This window comes from Amblyomma americanum, chromosome 5 (genome assembly GCF_052857255.1).
Source record: "Amblyomma americanum isolate KBUSLIRL-KWMA chromosome 5, ASM5285725v1, whole genome shotgun sequence".
NCBI lineage: Eukaryota > Metazoa > Arthropoda > Arachnida > Ixodida > Ixodidae > Amblyomma > Amblyomma americanum.
Genome location: NC_135501.1, coordinates 63226675 through 63241453, shown reverse-complemented (window position 1 = coordinate 63241453; position 14779 = coordinate 63226675). Strand labels below are relative to the sequence as shown.

Here is a 14779-nt window from a genome sequence, read left to right as displayed (position 1 = left end):
TAGCAACCTTGCACATCATTAAATAAAAATGCTCGCATTAGACACCCATTCATCATTCATCACATCTGAAAAGGCTTTTTTTATAACAGCCACTCACAGAGCATGCCGTTTGTTAGGATCATTGGGTAATTTTAATGCGAAAGCATTTCTTTTGGTCATGGCTGGCGTGGACAGAGCCTGTCGTCAAATGTGTCATCAGAACTGTCCGCACACTGTCAATCACCAACTGCATTGATAATTAACGTAATAGTTCATTAAGTAAATATGTAAGTAGTAGGAGTAATTAAGTTAGTGAGATGTTTAAATGATTCGTTAATTATTGGAGCAAATTAAGTTGTGGACAGAGCGTGCCTGTAAGAACTGTTATCAGAGCATATCAGCCTGTATAGCCAGATAATTTTACCGAATTTGGTATGCAATCTAATCTGAGTATGGCGACATCAATAGTCATCTCCAAATTTGGATGGGCCATCGCAAAAATTTCGCCCCTTTCCTAGACACTCTAAGTTTGCCCTCGTCAGAATTGGACGAAAATTGATGTCTAACCTAATTAGGTAATGGCCAATTCAATGGTGCCCTCCCAACTTTTGTGGGCCCACCCCGAAATTCGGTCTCTATAGGGACCTTCAAAATTTGACTTCACCTGAGTTTGACCGAAATTGATGTCTAACCTTATATAAGTGTGGCCACCTCAGTGGCGACTTGCAAATTTGGGACGAAATTTTGTGGGCCAGCCCCAAATTTTGTCCTTTTACTCCAGAAATTTGACTTTTTACAAATTTTACCAGTATAAATGCACGTGGAACTCGTAACAGAACAATGTATGGAACACGCAATGCTTTCACATTTTGGCAAGTAAGCAGATTTAAGTGTGCTCCTGTAATTTTTCATTGTATTCAGGGTGCCTATCAAAATATCTTTTCAGATTCTTTAACTTTTCATGTTTCTCTCTGACTACTGCAGCAAAACTTTCCTTACCACATCAAAGGGTGACAAATGTGATGGGCCTATAAGATGATAATACAAATCATCCATTCATACAAAGAAGAACAGTTCACTGAAACTGAAATGTCACAATAGAAAATATTTGTTCTTGTTTCATAAAGCCAATTTTTTCTTTAAGGATATCTTGCTTCAATCTGCGACTATTACTTCTCTTGTACGTCTTTAACACGGGTTTCAGTTTCATCCAAACATCTAATGTCATGTGTGAGCAAACATTTTTTTAAAGCATGGTAAAAGTAGTAAAAATTTTGAGCAAATTAAGTCAGACATTTTCATGCCGTTGAAATAGCAGGACAGAGCTCAAACTAAAAGAAAAAAAATGTTTCCACAAAGCACGAAATGAATAGACACCTCTACTCATCCTTGACATCCTTTGCCACACCGTAATTCCTTTCAGGCATCGCATAATGAATATTGTGAGGGTACAATTTATACAAGTTACATCTTTGTTCATGGGGAAAAATTATTCTGGTATACATTTAGGTTTACATGCTTGACTAGAGAGTTACTGAATATTGTCATGAAACATTGGTGAACTCTCCTACACATTTTGCAAGTAGAGATCCATTTCTCGTTTATGCTCACGCATAGGAAAGGACATTTCTTTTTTTAGTAGCTGATTTTTCCTCACTTGTGGCGTTGTGTGCACCTGTAAGATAGTTTGTGCCACACTGCTGCAAAATAAACGAAAATGACTGGGGATGTGCAGCAGCTGTTTTTGTTTAACCATAGAGCAACTAGGCTGTGTTTTTTTTTTTGCCTTTTTCATGGCCTGTGTGATCAATGCGGCCAGACACAAATCTTTCCTGAACTCTTTTCATGCCAGGAGATATAAAGTGCACAAATTCCGCACCATTACAGGTTCCAGCTTTCTTGCAGAAAATACTGGTGCACACAGCTATGCTTGCTTTCTTAAGCAAAGCAACAACCAGTGCAGGGCAAACGAGCATATTCATGCCCCCTTCGTTCGCAGCAAGAAAAGACTTACTTGTATATGATTTTATTCATTTATTTATTTATTTATTACTACCTCAAAGGCCCCATTGAAGGTGTATTACATGAGGGAGTAGGTAACAGGGCATAATATTGCTTCAATCGTCGACTTCAATAGTGATGGATCCGTATGAAGCACGACGTGGCCGGGTAAGTCATTCCCGTCTTTTCCGGTGCGGACAAAAAATGAGGACAGATGAGCAGATGTGGGGGAAGGCGGAGGATAGGAGGTCTTTTCATGGTTCGTGCGGATTCAGGTGCGGAAGGCTGGGATGATAACTTACTCGTGCGGAAAATGATAATAGAACTTGTGATACAGACATAATCTTGCGATGCGACGTCGCCTAGTTAAACTTGAGAGATGAGCATTGCGTTTTAGTTTTGGTGGCACTTTCGTGATAAGAATAAGCAGAGAAGATGAACCTAGAGGCGCGGTTTTGAATTGCTTCTAGCGTATTAGAAAGGTTATTTTGATTATGGTCCCAGATAGCACATGCGTACTGAAGTGTAGGCCATACAAATGTTAGATAGGCTAGTGATTTCAACGATGGTGGTGCTAGACATAACGTTTGCCGAAAATACCCGAGGACGCGATCAGCTTCCTTTGAAAATTGTGTGACATGGTATGACCACCTAAGATCATGCGTTATAAGTAGACCTAAGTATTTTTAAGTTCTTACAGCAGTGATTTCTGAGTTAGCAATAAAGTACTTTGAAGATAGGTCAGAGTAACGCCTGTGGAAGGAAAGTAGAGAAGTTTTTTCACGTTAAGCGACATTAGCCATTTGTCACACCAAGATAATATGTTCTCTGTGTCAGATTGAAGGAGCTGGTGATCATTGTTACTGAGTATAGGACGGTAAACAACGCAATCATCAGCGAACAAGCGTATGTTAGAGCGTATGTCAATTGGTAGATCGTTTATATAAATGAGAAAAAGAAGGTCCCCGAGAACTGTGCCTTATGGTACCCCAGAAATAACAGAAGAGCGGGAGGATGAACATTTATTAGCAAAAACAAACGGTTTCCGGTTAGTTAGAAAGTTACGAATCCAGGCAAGAACGAGGGAATTGAGACTAACATGTGAGAGTAAAAAAAACCACTTGTGTGGAACTTTGTCAAAGGCTTTTTCGAAGTCTAAAAAGAGGGTGTCCACTGTAATGTTGAGATCAAGTTTAGCGCTTATGTCATTAATAAAAAGAGCTAATTGTGTATCACAAGAAAGGTTCTTTATGAAGCCGTGCTGGATTGCGTGAATGAAATTAAGAGAAACTAGAAATTTCATGATGTGAGAGAAGAATACGTGTTCTATTAGCTTTGATGCAACGCCAGTAATGGATATCGGACGGTAATAGTGACGAGAAGATGAAGGCCCTTTTTTGGTACTGGAATGACTTTGCCCACTTTCCAGTCGTACGGTATAATTCCTGAGAAAAGAGATTGCTAAAAGATATGAGAGAGCAGTTCACTTGTGACATATTTTGTGTTTTTTAGTGCCTTAACATTAATGTCATCAATACCTGCTGATGAGGTTAGTTTCAAAGAGTCAATTACTTTAACAATACCATGGGGTTCGAATGATATATCGGGCATAACAGGGAAACCAAGGGACAGAAAATCAGGTAGATCACCGTCTGGTTTACGAGTAATTACAGAACTAAAGGTTTGGTTAAACACTTCGGTAACAGTTCGGCAACTGCAGTGTTATCATCGTCGCGTAGTGTTCTGTTGCTAGGGTTAGGATTAATGCATTTCCAAAACTGACGAGGGTTTGTGCGCAACATTCCGGGGAGAGTGGTGTTAAAAAATGTTTGCTTAGATTTAAAAACTTGGGCGTTATAAACCTTTTCGGCTTCGTAATATTTCCTCCACGTGCTAAGGTTATTATTTCTTCTGGAAACTCGAAAAAGCCTTTTCTTCTTATTATTGAGGTGTTTTAAAGTATTATTAAACCCTGGGTAGATACGCGCTCACTCATATACACCTAAATTGAAAAGATGTTATGCCAACTTCATCAGATTCATGTGCTGTATGCGCGCTGTATCATTTTGATTCACAAGAAATATATAGACCCTTTGAACAAGTCAACTTCTCTGCATAGCAAAGGCACTTCACCTTGGCTGCCCTATCGTTTTTTGAGGCAGAAAAGGTGCAGCATTGGGGACACTTGTGGTCCTAATAAAGCCACTTCTCTCCTTTCACGTTTCACTGCCAGAATAGAAGGAAATTATCAAGCTTCTAGTTTCGCACAAGAAGTGTGAAAGGAAGCCGATTTTCATGTGTATACACAATAGGAGGCTCAGAATAGTAGTTTGGAATGGTGCACCCAACTTCTGGGTCATTTGCAGCCTTGGTGAAAGAGCTTTTGCTCCATCACCAATCAAGGGAACTCTATCCAGTGATTGCGCTGAGTAAAAATTGTTTCTGTAGTGACTTTTGTCTAGCCACATTAAAACACATTTATGCATGATGAAATAGCCCCGCCGCGGAGGCTCAGTGGCTAGAGCGCTCGGCTACTGATCTGGAGTTCTAGGTTTTGAACCCGACCGTGGCGGCAGCGTTTTTATGGAGGAAAAACGCTAAGGCACCCGTGTGCTATGCGATACCAGTGCACGTTAAAGATCCCCAGGTGGTCGAAATTATTCCGCACTACGGCACCTCTTTCTTCCTTTCTTCTTTCCCTCCCTCCTTTATCCCTTACCTTATGGTGCGTTTCAAGAGTCCAAAGATATATGAGACATACTGTGCCATTTCCTTTCCAAAGACCATTTATTATTATTATGCGTGAGGAAATTCAATTCAAAATATTCCTGTCACTTGATTCAGACATGCACCTGCACCGAAAACAACTAGTTGCGACAGCCTAGGTGCTTAGATTCAGGCTTGAAAATTTATGTCGACACTCGTTTTTATGAGAAATTGGGCACTCATGGCAACACCTATATTTTAATGCAAAACATGGCTCATGTGTGCACGGCGTATATGTACAGAATAGTGGCTGTGTAGCTTATGTGAAGCATAAGTGTTATATCATTGGATAGCTTCTTTCAAGTGTAACTGCACTGAACTAACTGTAGGTCTTAATTAACATTTATTAGTTATCTATGATTAAAAATTTAACATTAAGCTACAGCATCAAATCATATATGATTGGATAGCTATTGTCGATTTTAATTGGACATGCCTAATTACAGGTCTTGGTTAACCATTAGTTACTTGGGATTAACAATTGAACTGTAGGCTACAGTGTCATATCATATAACATTGAAAAACTCTCGATGAGTAGAATCTAAAATAAAATGTTGAACCACGCAAAACTATGCAAAAGCGCATTTAACTTGGTTAAAAAAAGCAACAGAAAATGAAACAGTAGCACTTAATGGTTACGCATTCTCAGAATGTAAGGAGACTTAAGGGCCTCCAGTAGGTTTTGTTCTTTTTAACTTATTATAACTCAGTTTGCTGTAGAAGTGGTCTCTTTTTTATTAGAATGCAGTAGCGTGTTGATACAAGCTATCTTTTCCTCAATGTCCCCTTAAGGAATTTTAATGCCGCTGTTAGGTTAGATTTGAAAATGAAACTTAACTTTATTTGGTGTGTGCTTTGTTTCTGCAGGTAATGGAGTTGGGGCCTGGATGTGGTGTTTTTGTGGCGTCATTGTCCGTCAAAAACATTGAACCACTGTCGAAGACTGCGACAGCGACTGCCCGTGGCCTGCTGACAGCTGTGTCTACGGAGCAAGCTCTGCTGACTTGCTCAGTGAAAGGCAATCGTGCCAAGGGGACGCACAGGCCTAATGAGCAACGGCCACTGTTGGAGCCAGCTGCGGTCAGAGCCATTTTGTGTGAGTTCCTGCATTTTTGAATCTGTGACTTTCGTTTCTGCTGAATTAGCTGCTCTCTTGTTTCTGCCTTAGTCTTTGGGTGCCCTTGCTCATTGTTGGAGGTGCACTACACAGTTTTTTTGTCATTTATTGCTGTTTACTGATGAGACAAATTAACTGATTTCACTGGCTGTATGAGCAAGATGGATTATGAGTGCTAAGATATATGATATGCTTTAATTGTTGCTGGGATGCATTGTTTATCATTTTGTAACAAACCAGCTGGCTGTTTCCCCAAAGCCTGCCCAGCGTACACGCAAATCTGTATTGATTGGCACAGGTTTGCACCATCAATATATTTTCAAATTTGACAGAATGAGCAGGGTGTACAATGCCAAGTCAAAATAATCAATGCATGGACATTTAAGGTAAAGGAATGGATTTGAAGGGAATGAAGGCAAGCACAGCTTGGGTAGCAGGAAGTTAGACAGGCAGATGATATTATGAAGTTTGTGGTGATAAGTGGCCTGCATCCAGCACTAGAATGTGTTAATTGGAAACTTGTCATATTAGGAACTTTTCACAAATATAATAAGGTTATATTAGGGCTTAAATTTTTGAGAAAGTACTGCGCGGTGGTAGTGCACTTTAAAAAATCCATTGCAGTCGAAATTGGAAATCAGAGGTGCTGTAGTGAAGGTTTTTGTATTGGGGGTGCAAAACCTCCCAAAGTTGCCTTGGGACGATAAACCTCATGCACATGTGTTACCATACGTTTGAAAACTGAAACTGTGGCTGGCACGTCACTACTTGTGTTGCTCGTTGGCACTTCAGGAGAATAAAAAAGCACTTCCAATCATTAAGCAAATTCTAGTTGAGCGCTCATAGACTTCACTTCCATGGAAGATGTGCATGTTTTTAAATCAAAGCACCCTGCCTCTATATCTGATATTAAATATTGTGTGCTGTTGCTCTTTGCTCATTTGAAGAAAAATAAGTGCTCACAAACAGAGCTCAAATATACAATAATTTATTTTGGAGCAGTTACTTTCAAAGCGCACGTTCAAGTCATTTAGTTGTACAGAATCAGTTAAATTGATACATGTCTGCATGGAATAATTTGGCTGTAGTAGATATAAAGGAAGATATACTGAAAATACAAGCACTTATAATCTGTCATGTGTTAATTAACTGTGGTTTTTATCTATTTCCGCCTACACCAAGACCACGGCCGCGAAGAAGGGGTGGGAATTCTCGGAGAAGATAATTTTGCAGTCTTTGGGAACGAAGCTGAGCGAAATGCGCAGTGAAAAGGCAAAGCAGCTATCTGTGCAGGAAACAGCTGCTTCAGCTTTTCACTGCACATTTTGCTCAGATCTTCAGTTGAGCACGACGTGCGCGCCAATCACGGCGGCGCACGTGTCCCCGTCAGGAAGGCGGGGGTTGTTCGACGACTCCGGTATCTGTGCGCGTCGTCAAAATGAGACTATACGCCTTCTTATTGAGCATTTATCACGCCCAAAAATAGCTGGGCCCAGTCCTGTATTACGTGGTACAACCATACCCTCATAAATTTGCTGAGACGCACATTTTAAGGCCGACTAACGCGACCAGCAGGAAAAGACGCGTGTGCTGGGTTGTACTCGTTCGTCGAAAAAAAGACTTTTTCGTCCGAATTTACCCTCTATATTATCTTAAGTGCATGGGTAATTGCTACGCTTATAAGAACTTCAATAAGCTAGCTTCCTGGATAATCTTTTGTGGCACTACGGAGGGGGGAGTAAGAGCGCTCACCGTTAGTGTTCAGCTGAGTGCAGACGGCTCGCCGCTTGATCGATTGATTACTGTCACCATGGTTCCCTGAGGGCAGCATAAACTCTATTGTAAACTCCAAAAGCCAGCCTTTCGTGAGTAGCGAGAAAGCAGCTTGACACGGCTGCCTTTCATCGTATCGCGACTATCGTGCGTGGCTTACCCCGTATCCACTTAGCCTTCTTGTACTACAGCCACTTTCGTCTTCTTGTGACTATCGTGCGTGGCTTACTCTGTATCCAGTGTACTGCAGGCCCGGGCGCCTATATAGTCATATAATAAAAATGGCGCCGTTGCTGATTTGTATTCATATGCATATTGCATCTGCAGGAAAGTCAACACTGGGCAGAAATGGTGCCCAGATATATGTGCAACACAGAAAAGGTCATGGAGATCATATTAGGCACAGCAAATCGGACATCCTCTACATTTAAGCATGTAGGTTTTGGGCCAGATGTGCCATATCTGGGCCAGATCTCCTACTTTAAATCATGAATTGGGCACATATCTGAACAAACATGCCATATCTGGCACTCCAAATCAGGAATTTGGCAGATATGGCATACCTGACCAGATATGCCATATCTGGTACTTTAAATCAGGAATTTGGGCAAATATGACATACCTGACGAGATATGCCATATCCGGTACTTTAAATCAGCAATTAGGCAGATATGTTTTATCTGGCCCAGATGTGTCCAGATATGCCATATCTGCTCAATTCCTGATATGCCAGATCTGTTTTTTTTAATATAAGTCCAGATATGGCATTTCCGTAAGGAACGGCCCCTCATTGAGTACCTAGAAGGACGCGCTCAGTCTCCCCCGCGAATCTTTTCGCGCGGGCTGTCGTCGTTCTGTTTACGAGACGGCGTCCTGTATAAGAAAAAACTACAGGCCAACAGAAGCTATCTGTCTACTCGTCGTGCCTACGGCCCTTCGCGACGAAGACTTGAAGGCGATCCATGATGACCCATCTTCTGATCACCTGGGTTTTTGTCGAACTTTGGCACGAATACAGCAAAAATACTACTGGCTCAGGGTTGCTGGAGTTGTGAAGCGTTACGTAAGAACTTGCCGTGAGTGCCAACGTCGCAAGACACCGCCAACTAAGCCAGCCGGCCTCCTCCAGCCTATTGATCCACCTCAGGTCCCCTTCCATCAAGTCGGCATGGACATACTCGGCCCACTTCCGGAGTTCTCGCTGGGTAACCGCTACATTGTGGTCGCCACCGAATACCTCAGATGGTACTGTGGATCTAAAGCTCCCCCTCGTGGTACCACTGACGAAATTGCGAACTTTTTCATTCAAAACATTGTGCTTCGTCACTGTGCACCCACCATCGTTTTAATTGACTTGGGAACAGCGTTCACCTCGGCCCTTACGCAGGAGGTTATGCGCCTGAGCGGCGACAGTCACCGCAAAACGACCGCTTACCACCCTCAAAGGAACGGTCTCACCGAACGGCTCAAAAAGACGGTCGCCTACATGATTTCCATGTATGTTGACACGGACCACCGAAATTGGGACGCCATACTACCTTACGTCACCTTTGCATATAATACTGTAGTCCAGGAAACGACACGATTCACTCCATTTCGTTTAGTACATGGTCGCGAAGCCACAACCATGCTAGATGCAGAGTTGCTTCCCGCTAGCGCTACCCGCTCTGTTATGGGTGCTGCCCAATTTGTTCGTGACGCTGAGGCCGCCCGCCAACTCGCTCGAGAGCGCATCCGGCACCAGCAAGTTCACGACGCTCGGCGCTATAACCTCCGCCACCGAAATGCGCGTACTTGCCCGGCGAACATGTCTGGATGTTGAGCCCAAACCGCATGCGAGGACGATCTGAGAAGCTTCTACGCAGATACTTTGGCCCCTACGAGGTGCTCCGCCAGCTCAGTCAAGTTACCCACGAAGTTCTCCCCCAGGGAGCCGTTCGCTCTTCTAGACGGCCGGCCTCCGAAGTGGTCCACGTCGCCCGGATGATGTCGTACCACGCCCGCTAGCCCCTCGCGCTTGTCTACACCACACGCCAGACACGTCCGACTACCCTTCTGGTCTTGCCTCCCATTGCTACTACACCGAGTCGGTGTCTTTTAGAGAGGGGGAGCAATGCCACACTACTAACTCCTCTAGTGGCGCCATACTGCATCTAAACTGCTTTTGGTGGCAGTTGGCAAGCCTTGAGCCATTTCGGGGCTAGATGATTTGCCGTCTTCATCTCTCGTGCTTACTTCTGTCTTGCGCGTCCCAGCACCGTTTTGTGCGTCCAAGTAACGCAAGTAAACCAGACTTACTTACGTCAACCATTTCTGGGTGACAATATGATGCGTTCGTAAGGGGATAAAATTCTGCTGTCGTATGGTGTCCTTGATATGAATGCCTGCTTTTCTTCGTGTGTGCTGAATTAGAGGAAAGGTTTTTCAGCGCTCTTTTAATGCCATACTAAATGCAAGCTGGTTATAACATGAGCTAATTCTCTTTGCATATGCTACTGCTACCTGCACTCAAGTGAAAGGACGGGGATATTAGGGCTATTTGTTCCTGCAGCAACCACGGACGTTGTTTGCATGGTGCCCATATTCGTGCATTGTCTTCTTTAATATCTGTTTCTTCACGGCAGTTAAAGTGACTTAGTTGGAGATATCTATTTTCTTGGGATGAGTAGGGACAGACGGACACCCGAACAAAAATTTGTTGACAAGGAGAGGTGAAAAAATATGCCGTTAAATGCATTCCAGCATCAGGACTTTTCCACCACCTCTTTGGTGCCTACAAGGTTCTTCGTCGACCTAGCGAACTTGACAACGAAATTCTTCTAGACGGAGATGCGGCATACCAGTGACGCCAGCTACGTCCATAAGGATTGCTTATTCTGCGGTTGAAACCCAGTTAGCAACGCTAATGAGTGCTAATGTTGCTATTTTTTCTTTTATGTTGTCTTTTTCATTTTCAGCATTCAGCTGATGCTCCTTACAAGGGGCTAAAGCTGCGAAACGTTTAAAGTTTTTGTTTTTTTTATTTTTGAAAGCCACCGACATGCGCCTCATCGTTTGTTTCGTGTCGCCAGTGGCAGCCAGATTCCTCTGAAGTCATTGTACAAGCTATTTCTACGATGTTCGAGATTATCGCAGGTTATGTGAAGGCGTTAGTTGTCAAGTTTTAAATTGAGGGCGGCACACAGCGATGGGCTGTCTTATCATTGACGGCCTCTCAGTGAACTTGCTGCTACCGCCGGCGGTGACTTTAGTTTTTTCTTAGAGCGCAGGTTTTAGGGCACAGATTGAAAGACTTCAGCTAATTCCTTGCTGCCGGACTGCCGAAACCACCACGTGATAATATGATGCCACTCATTATGTACAGACTTGGGAAGTGAAAACTGTTTATTATATTCACTGGCCTTCATACGCAACAAAAATGGCATGGTCTCCGCGCACTGTTTCTACTGTGCGAAAGTTGGATTTTCATTCTTACATTTTGGCGCAGAATATACTATCTCAGGATCTGGGTGACGGCAGTATTTATAGAACTCAGTTTCGCAGACACGATAAGTGCAACGCCGATCAGCCTTTATGCGGGCAAAGTAGGGCGCACAGCGGTCGTCAATCTTTTCATCCCATTGGTACACCTCGCATTTGACTCTCCCTGGAAACAAAAAAAAAGCGTGGATTATTAACAAGAGCCGCATTTTATTGGAACAGAATGAAAAGCCAGTAGACTGAGTGTTATGTAGGTGTTTGTTTTCAGCGAAACCAATTTGTGAAATCAGGGACACGTGGATCACAACATGCCGATGCATTTGCTATAGGAATTCTTTTCGCACTTCATCGGCACTCATCCAACATTGGTTCGCCGAGGTTTTGTGATCCTTTGTTTTATAAGGAATTTTGTTCTTACGTTACACTATGAGAATGAAGCCATCACTTTTAGATTCGCATACAGGGTGATTTTCAACTTCTGTGCTAGAAGCGAAGTAGACGAGTTCGTACATCTGCATAAACCTTCTAATAGCACTAGGTGTTGTTCATTATTTCGAACTGTCGCTGTTTTTAGCGACAAAATTTTCTTAATTTACTACCCCATATACCGGGCTCGTTTCATACGCGGAAAAGAAAATAAATTAAGATAAAAAATATGCTAGGTATCCTCTAAGTGTTGTTGTTCGTGACTAGGGCAGCTTTTGCAAATACTTCCTGACTGCCTTTAGCGTGAGTAAACCCACTACAGCTGGTCTGAGCTTCGCCGCAGGTGCTCTGTTATACTGCCAGGCTTATGCACACGCCATCAAAAATGCCGCATAAATTATCTTTTTTATATAGGTTATGAAATCCCCATTTGCGCTACCTTCATTGAATTGTGACTGACATTTAATATTAAACCAGAAACGTGCGTGGTCGAATCACCGGGTGTAGGATATAGTAGTAATCGGTCCATATTTCTCTGGAACTTTGTGCTTGCACTCCGTTCGTATGACCTATACTCATCGCGTGATTAGTACGGTCTCTAAAGTAAACGTAATGAGTTCAAAAAGGAGGAAGACGTAGCAGGACGTGGCAAGACGTCAGGACGGTTGAATATACCAGGAAGTTTACAAGGTGATGTGGTAACAGCTGGCGCAAGACAGGTTTTTTGGAAGTCAATAGGAGAGTACTTTTTCCTGCTGTTGATGTAACTCGGCTCATGATCATGATGACGCACTGAGTTCTTTGTTAAGTTCCTTGACCACGTTTTGTAGCGATAGCTACATTACGGTAGCATTGCGAGCCTTCAGCGTGGCGGTGCCGCCACCCTGTGGCTGCACCGCCACGCTGTCACGTGGTTGGTCACGTGGTGCGGAGCAGCTGCCGGCGGCGCGGCGCCGTGGCTGGTCACGTCATGCGGAGCAGTTGCTGCTGCCGGCGGCGCGGCGAGCCGGCGAAACCGAGCTGCAACAGTTGTGCGCATGCGCCGTGTCAAGTGGGACGAAGATGAAGGAACGCCCAGAGAAACGCAGCGGCGAAAGACTGACTTTGCCGTTTCTGGCAGCATTTGCGGTTTGTGCAAGCTTCGCTAAATTTTTGAACTTGCTTCACAGATTTGCTGGTCGACTGACTTGCTTCGCTGTTGGCCCTGAAGGCTAAGCGACCATTATCGAGCTGTTTTCTGGATTTCACTCTCCCTCATCCACGCCTGCGCAACCATATCGTGAAGTGTTTCATCGCATCGATGAATACGCGGCTTGCTCCAGCCGAAAGCTCAGCTATATAGGACCGGTCTCCGGCTTTTCACCACTTTCGGCAGCATTTCCGGTTTCTACAAGGTTCGCTATATCTTTGAACTTGCTTCACAGGTTAGTTCATTTTATTTTTCTGTTTTTTGCCTCTTTATTCTTGCCGAAAGGGCTGCCAGCTACCGTTGTACTTTTTTTTGCTCGTCAAACCCGTTTGCAATGCCCACGAATGTCGAACTCGCAAAAGGAGTTGATGAGTTAGAATTGTTACTTAAAGGAAAACTTGAGGAAGTGGTGACAGAGATCACTGCACAAGTTCTTTGGAAACTGAAAGCTCCTGATGGGGACGACAATGCTTTGTTGCTGAGCATATTGAATTTATAAATTACGAATTTGAGACAATGAAAGCAAAGCAGTATGAGCTGAATGCTGCCAGCAAGTTGTTGGCAGATGGAAATGAAAAGCTGCACAAAAGCGTTGTAGATCTCGAACAATACTCAAGGATGAACAATGTGGATACAAAGGAAGTTCTTGTGATTAAAGGTGAGCTTGTTAAAAAGGTGTTGGAGAGCACTGGTAATATCACTGAGTGTCCTATCGGCTCTGCTGACTTTGACATATTCCATCGTGTTGCCACCAAAAACAAAACTGAAAAAACAATCATTGCTCGCTTTGTGTGTTGCGAAAAGAAAAACGAATTCGTGTGCAAGGCACGTAAAGCTCACCCCACAACGGACCAAATTGTCTTCCCTGTAACTTCATCTGCATCAGTATATGTGAGTGAGCACTTCACCTATGACAACAACAAACTCTTAGCCAGGGCTAAGCTTCTCAAGAAGGAAATGAATTGGAAGCATCTCAGAACTGACAACTGTCGCATTCTTCCGCGTAATACTGACGAAAGCACGGTCTTCCGCATAAGTTCGGATACAGAGCTTCGGGTCTTCCGCAGCAGCTCGGAAACAAACCCTTAGGTACCTACCTAGTTTTGCCACTGCATGGCTTCTGACTCAGCTGAGTCTCTCTTGAGCATTCCACTATCTCCTGATAAGCTTCAACATATCATTGCAAAGCAGTACTCATTCTCTTATCCATTTCAACGCACGCAGCTTCAGGAAAACCCATGAATTTATTTACTGATAAATTTATCACTTCACTTCAGCACTCGTTTTCTTTCATTTGCATTTCTGAAACTTGGCTCTCCATTTCTGAGAGAAACCTATTTGGCTTTTCGTCTTATATACCAGAATACTTCAATCGCACATCCAGCATCAGTGGGGTTGCTGAAATTTTCATTTCAGCAGAAATATCATACCAGCGTAGACCAGACCTCGCTCTGAATGCAACGCGATGCGATTCTGTTTAGATTGAACGCAATCATTCACTTTTTTTGCGCTGACTGTCGTAGGTTGGCACTAGACTGCATCTATCGTTCCCCTTCATCATCTCTTCCCGAGTTTCTGTTAGCGCTAGATGGCACATTAAATAAATTATATTTCGACAACAAGAATGTTATAATTATTGGAGACATTAATATTATTCTTCTAGATACGGAAAACTGTTATTTTTCTTCCTATATTTTCTTTTTAGGTGGTTTCGGGTACGAATGTATCATAAATGCTGCAACCAGGTGCACCCCCAATGGATCTTCGTCGTTAATCGACCAAGTTCTTACCAATATTTCCCCCTCACCCTATTGAAGTGTTATTGAGCTTGACATAACGGATCACTTTCCTATTTTTATTACGCACGGTGGTTTCCCGTTCCTCACGTTCAGTTTTCTACACTTCCAGGTTTAATAGCGAAGAATTTGTTGGTGTAATCAGTAATATAAATTGGTCTCCGTGCTTTGCATCAAGTGATTCACAGCGAGCATTGGAATGATTTGCCACCTTTTTTCCACCTGTGTATCCGAGAGTGCAACATCAGTAAA

General features: G+C 43.2%; 1 pseudogene; it reads left to right on the top strand.

The window, feature by feature from the left end:
- Positions 1-14779, top strand: part of LOC144133923 (uncharacterized) — a 44822-nt pseudogene that overhangs the window by 4214 nt on the left and 25829 nt on the right.